This window comes from Rhagoletis pomonella, unplaced genomic scaffold (genome assembly GCF_013731165.1).
Source record: "Rhagoletis pomonella isolate Grant_MI unplaced genomic scaffold, Rhpom_1.0 Rhpom_scaffold_02691, whole genome shotgun sequence".
Taxonomy (NCBI): Eukaryota; Metazoa; Arthropoda; class Insecta; order Diptera; family Tephritidae; genus Rhagoletis; species Rhagoletis pomonella.
The window spans coordinates 20,262-27,030 of record NW_023461244.1 but is presented as its reverse complement, the minus strand read 5'-3'; the positions used below and the strand labels follow the sequence as shown (position 1 = coordinate 27,030).

Here is a 6,769-nt window from a genome sequence, read left to right as displayed (position 1 = left end):
ATGGATCCGGAAACCACCGTGTTCGTGGTCAACTTTCGTTGCTCACCGAATAACAAAAATTGTAGACAAGGTGGGAACCGAAAACTGGCGTCATGTGGATTCGGCATCAAACCCAGCAGATCTGGCGAGTAGAGGACTTTCGGCTAGTGAGCTAGTCAACAACTCCTTGTGGTGGCAGGGTCCTTCTTGGTTACAAGAAGACAAGTCAAAATGGCCAGCACAAGAAGCGAACTACGACACAGTCATAGAGGAAAAAAGGGTGCAAGTTCACGCAACAACTAGTACAAATAACTTTGAAATTCTCGACAGATTTTCAGATTTCTCAAGAGCTTGGAGAGTCATCTCATATATTATGAGATTCTATCAAAGAACTCACCCCAGTACAAAATCTTCTTTTGAAGCGGAGTCTTCATTAATTTCGCCGGCCGAAATTAAAACAACGACACAACGCTTAATAACCATTTATCAACAACGACACTATAGAGAAGAATATGAACAATTGAAATCAGGTAAATCCATCGAAGCGAAAAGCGAAATTTTGCCCCTTAATCCATTCATCGACAAGGATGATGTTATGAGGACTGGTGGTCGTCTTGGCGCATCCCTTGACTTGGCCTACAGTGAGCGCCATCCAATTATTCTCCCATATGATTGCAGGTTAACTCGGCTTATTGTCCAGTTCGTCCATAAAATCTCCTTACACGGGGAAAACCAACTGATGCTGCGTCGTATACGTACGCAATACTGGATCCCGCGAGTAAAAAATATGATACGGTCCATCATCCACAATTGTAAAATCTGCACGATCCACAGGAAACGGTCATCAACCCAGCTTATGGGGAATCTTCCAACTGAACGCACTACATTTTCGCGTGCGTTCACAAACACCGGTGTAGATTTCGCGGGGCCTTTTGACATTAAAACCTACCGCGGTCGAGGATGTCGTCTGTCAAAAGGCTACGTTTGTCTCTTCGTCTGTTTCTCGACTAAGGCCATCCACCTGGAAGCCCCTAGTGACCTTAGTACTGCTTCTTTCCTAGCAGCATTTGCCAGATTTATTGCTAGACGAGGGTGCCCAAAGAATATTTACTCCGACAATGGAACTAACTTTGTCGGAGCCTCTCGGTCTTTGCGATCCGAATTTAAAGCCTTCGTGGCCGACTCGCGCAATCAGGCCCTGTCTAAATACTGCCACCAAGCTCTATCGTGGCATTTTATACCTGCAGCAGCCCCTCATATGGGTGGAATTCACTTTTGAAGAGTTTAGTACTCTTCTATGCCGGGTTGAGTCTTGTCTTAACTCGCGACCACTTAGTCCATCATCCAACGAACCATCAAATTTGGAGCCGCTTACCCCAGGGCACTTTCTTATTGGTGGGCATCTACTTGCCCCACCAGAAATCGACGTAAACGAGCCTCGGGCCTCTATCATAAACCGTTGGGAAAAATTGAAAGCATTACACCAGACTTTCTGCAGAAGATGGAAATCGGAGTACCTGACCGAGATGCAGAAACGCGTCAAGTGGAAACATCCACAAGCCAATTTGAAAGAAGGGGACCTAGTCGTCATTAAAGAAGAAAACCTCCCACCCAATGAATGGAGACTTGGAAGAATAGCCAAACTACACCCTGGTCCAGACAACCGAATACGTGTAGTTGACGTTGATACGGCAAAGGACCAAACTACAAGACCAATTGCAAAGTTGGTTCTACTCCCGCCCTGCAACGAGGGAGTCGAGATGCGGAACACTCAAAGTTAAGATGAACCCCAATACATATAAATATATATACGTATGCGCATCCAATTTGAGTGTTACAGATAGCACACAAGAACTGTTTAAAAGGAACGTCTTAATGTTATAAGATGTGTAACAATATACATAAATATATTTTTTAAATATCCAAAGTTGCTTGAACGCAAAATGGGTAACAACTTGTTCAGGCTTGTGAAAAATATTATCAAGCCACATAAAATAAAGTGACGATAAAACCAAAATTCCAAGCAAATCAAGCGTGAGGTGTAAATGATTGTGACCGGACGCAGTTCCTACATAAGTCAAACCGTGTTCCGATCACAACTTGGAGTGAATAATGGTGGGCTGACTTAGATATTTTAACGAAAGTCGGTGTCAGGTTGCTTTTGGTATACTTTAGGTTAGTGTTAAATTTTTTGCAAAATCTACCAATAACCATGCCCACCTCTCACGTAGTTATTAAAAATACGTTTGTTTTTATATTATTATTTTTTCTTTCGAATTTTGCTGTTCAAATTTACATTTCGAATATATCAACAAGCATTTGTGGGTACTTTTGCATTAGTCTTTGCCTATGGGTTAATTACAAAAATCCTATACGTTCATAATATTTCATGTATTAATTATCAAATAAGCATGTTCTTAATGGTTGGTTTACTGTATACCATGATGCAAATGTTTGAAGGTAAAACCGCTCGCTCAATTCGTCGGCCATTATTTATTTTTTGAAGTGTCTACTTTATAAAATTTAAAGTTTGAGATCAACTCAAGTGCCAAATAAAGGTAAACAAAAAAAACAAATAGATGAAAATATTCAAATTTTCTTTTATTTGAGATTGAAAATTTGAAAACATCTTTTGTTATGTTAGCAAACTTCAAAGATGTTCAGGCTGCTGTATACTGCGGTTTTTGGATACATCAAAAGTAATAGAAAAATTTCTTCACTCACCCACAATTCCAAATTCCAACCGTCAGACAGACGTTTCATACGGGTAAGCGACGAGTCGTTCCGTGCTCAAGGTAAATATGCGTCAACTGCAATAAAAGTTAAGCCGTCGAGAAGAGTACGATGCAGGGTGTTTTCAACGGGCTCGAATAGTTGAAATAGTTGGCGGTATAAGGGCGCCACAAAATATTCGCGACAAGAAACTGGATTCGACAATGTAGATGTGGCTGGAATTTACGAATTAGACGGATAACGGCGTCTTCCCTACGAAATATGACTGCATTTGATGTTAACTTTAAAAGTTCGGGCCCAATACGCAATCTCTTCACCATCAATATTATCACAGAAGCTTAAGTCAAGCAACTGTAGCTTTCTACATTTCATCAAAAGCTCATAATAGCGCTCTTTAGATATCCCTGAAACACCCATCAAGTCCAACTGTTCCAAATTGGAGCAAAAGTTTGCAATGTTTTCCACATCACGATCGGTTATTCCTCGCACGGTGGCTAAGAATAGCTTTCTGAGTTTCTTGCAATTTAACAACAATTGCTTCAGACTATCTCCAAGAGAGACCTCCCTCAAACACCAGCCGAAATCAACTTCCTCCAAATCACAGCACTTGGATAATGTCTCTAAGCCAGCAGCGGATAGAAAACGGGATTTCCACATATCCAAAGAAACCAGATTATGATTATATTGGCCGATACGTTGAGCCACAACGTCCATATTAACTGCTATTCCGAAAAATGCCAAATTCAAGTGTTTTAACTTTCGATTGTTTTCTAGCATGGTTAAAACCAATTCAGGTACGATTACCGTTTGAAATAAATCTAATCTTTCCAAGTTTTTTAAATTTGTCAGACAAGAAAAGTTAAGCAGCGGGGAATCCGTCGAGCAATTTCGAAGGGAAATTTCCCTTAAGTAGTCGCATACAATTCCCAATGTCTCAATACAGCTGGCGTTTAAAATTTTACACGAATCCAATCTTAAGCATATTAGACTGTCTCCTCGTTGTTGAATAAATTTCTTAAATTCAGTTGGGGAAATCGTGTTAAACAAACCACACCACGATAAATCCAACTTTTTCAGCACAGTAGCTCTCGTTGCCAAGGTACATAATAGATCGTTTGTTGTACGATGCCAATACGGTTTTAGGTTCAATTCGCCGTACAACAATGGATGAGTCGATACGTCATAAAAGAATTTCGACACTTGTCCAACTAAGAACAGCGATATTAAATCCAAGTAGCTGAATATTTTCAACATAATTTCAAACGGCATGTCTTTGAGTCCAATCGTTGTCTTGCACTCCTCGGAATGTAACTCGTCGGTCATAATTTCTCTACTATTGGTTAATACGTATATATACTTTATTTAAATCGTTGGCAAAAAATTCTCTCAAGTGGTTATGATAATTGTCCTTAATATTGGGTCGAAATTGAATTCTTTGTAATTTCCGCAAAATCGAACATTTGCGTTGCCGTTCATAGGAGTCGAATACTCGTTGCGCACTTCCAATATTCACCTTCCTCCCGCCTAGTAATACAGCATCGATTACCGTGAAATAACCCAGGTTTGAATGATTAAGTTCTAGCCTTATAGTCCTAGATGCAAAGATTATTTATTAATAAATACTATTTACAAATTGCACTACTTACCCCGTTGCTGGCCTCGTGTTCATTGTGGAAATGATTAACGTCGGCCGCAATACCCATTAATGAAGTGTCAACAAAGAACGTAAAGTGTAATCTACACTCTTTGATGACAGCACGCAGCCCTCTACCGGGCATGAGGCTGGAACGAGACCATTTAACTAAACACAATTCTTTCAGCGTTGCCGCTTTGCTTTTTCATTATAAAAATTTTTAACTTTGAAGCTTTTTACAATTGTTCAAAACAAAAAATTTGCTTATGTACTTACATACATACATATGTATGTGTCTACACCTTAAAAAAAAAAAAAATTGAAAGTGGTTGTTGAAGTAAATTGTTCATCTTCATTATCCAAACGCTCTGTTGTTGGTGATATGACTTTTTTTGAACGCGGCAGCGGCATCATGAATTTTTATGAGTTTGCCATAGAAGAAGAGGAACAACTGATATTTCACTAAAAAAAAATATGAATAGATCTAAGCGGGCCACAATTCCAGACGTGGTGTAGTTCCGTCGCTGCCAAAATAATTACCTAAGTTATACGAATGTTATGCTCATAAAAATTTGGTAATTTTTTTTTCTGAGCTTGGTATTTTTTTTTGTTTGAGATTTGGTAAAAAATTAAAAACTTTGTGGCAACACTGAATTCTTTATGAATCGGTTTAGTCAAGTTTCGCACCATTATGAAAAATAATGGGATTTTTTTTTTTTTTGGGTAGGAGGCTATGGTGATTAATAACAAAACACCACCACCATGTTTTTCACCCATTTTCTACGATATTGGCGAATTATTCTGTCAGTATACACTGCGTGGCATTCAATTAGCCCCGAATTACTTACACACTGCGTGGCATTGAATTGGCCCCGAATGAATTAGGAAATTTAAAATGATTAAATTTATGCATCAATATAAAACGAATAAATAATTAGAAATGGAAACTCACGAAATAAGATAATATTCATATATCCCCATACATATAGATACATATATTCTCGTCTATTTTTTTTCTTGCGTGCGAGCGCCTTAAATTCCAAAGGCGCAAGCGCGTAAATATAACACTGGTACGTCGCTCAATATCACGAGCGCCACTTAGAAACAACCTGAATAGCATTACAGTAATGCTACGGCCACACCAGGCACCTCATAGGGAATTTATAATGCTGGAGTTAAACGCATGTTAATATTTTATGTAACATTTCTATACATATGTACGATAGCAAATGCAAGAATACACGCCACTTGCCACCCAACCATAAGAAATTCAAAGCCAAATAGAAGTTTGGTCAACCAAATACTACAAATTGCAGAATGACCCGATTCTCAGCACTGCGCTCGAAAACTGAGAGGAGCTCGGAGGAGTTTCCAATCGCCTGTCGCTTGTGCGACAAAGACCACGGCATAAGACTTTGCCCCATCTACTGCGGTAAGACGGCAGAAGAACGACTGCGAGCGATCCTCATACACCGCTACTGCCCGAACTGCCTCTCGCCATTCCACCGTCTGCAGAATTGTGCTAGCGCCGACAGATGTCACAGGTGCCGTGAGAAGCATCATACTTCGCTCCATATCGAGACCAACGATAATTGGAGGCAGCCAACACGCAATATAGAGGATGATGGCAACAGTTCCCAGGGTGCCTTATCTATCCACATAGAAGAACCTTATAAGTCATAGGCTCAGCAGGTCGAGGAGGCAGAGATGGAAGAAGCTACGACTGAGGTCGCTCCTGTAGAAGTAAGTGGCGGCTCGGAAACCCGTTCTTTCCGACCACCACTCGAACATGAGAAGCCAAGGGAGAGCAGCTCTGCAACTGGGTCCTTCAGACAGCCTGCCCAGTCCCAATCACAGCATCCGGGTGGCTCGGAAACTAGTTCTTTCCGACCGCCCCCATATCCCAACGGTAAGAGTCGTGATGGCGCAGGAACTGGTCCTTTCCGCTTGTCTCGACGTAAGACTGTTGGGAAAGCACCATATCGCCGACCACGAGAGCAGAACCGAGAGCAGGATGCGGCTCTAGCCGTTCGACGACTGGGGTTTCGAACCGGTCGCACAGACAACAGTACGATGGCTCCACCGATCTTACGCTCTTTTCAGCCGATTGCACCGACCGCCATCGTTCGAATCGAGTCTGGTGGACGCCTGCACCTGGTCCGCGCAATAATTGACCCCTGCGCGCCCAGCACGGTAATCGACGCCAGCCTGGCGCGGGACCTACAATTAGAACACGGAGGTTCTGGACGAAACCGGAGATGCTCGCTAGTACACAGAGGAAAATACGGTGTCGCGGAACGCGTAACAACTCAGGCGACAATCATGGCACAACACAACCGATTGAGCCCGACAACGGACATAGACCCCGCGGCTGCCGCGCCATTTCAGTTTATGCGGTTGGCCGATCCAAATTTTTACCGGGCT

At 41.6% G+C, this 6,769-nt stretch overlaps 1 pseudogene; it reads right to left on the bottom strand.

The window, feature by feature from the left end:
* Nucleotides 1-2,621: 2,621 nt before the first annotated feature.
* Nucleotides 2,622-4,385, bottom strand: LOC118753630 (annotated as a pseudogene).
* Nucleotides 4,386-6,769: the final 2,384 nt, after the last annotated feature.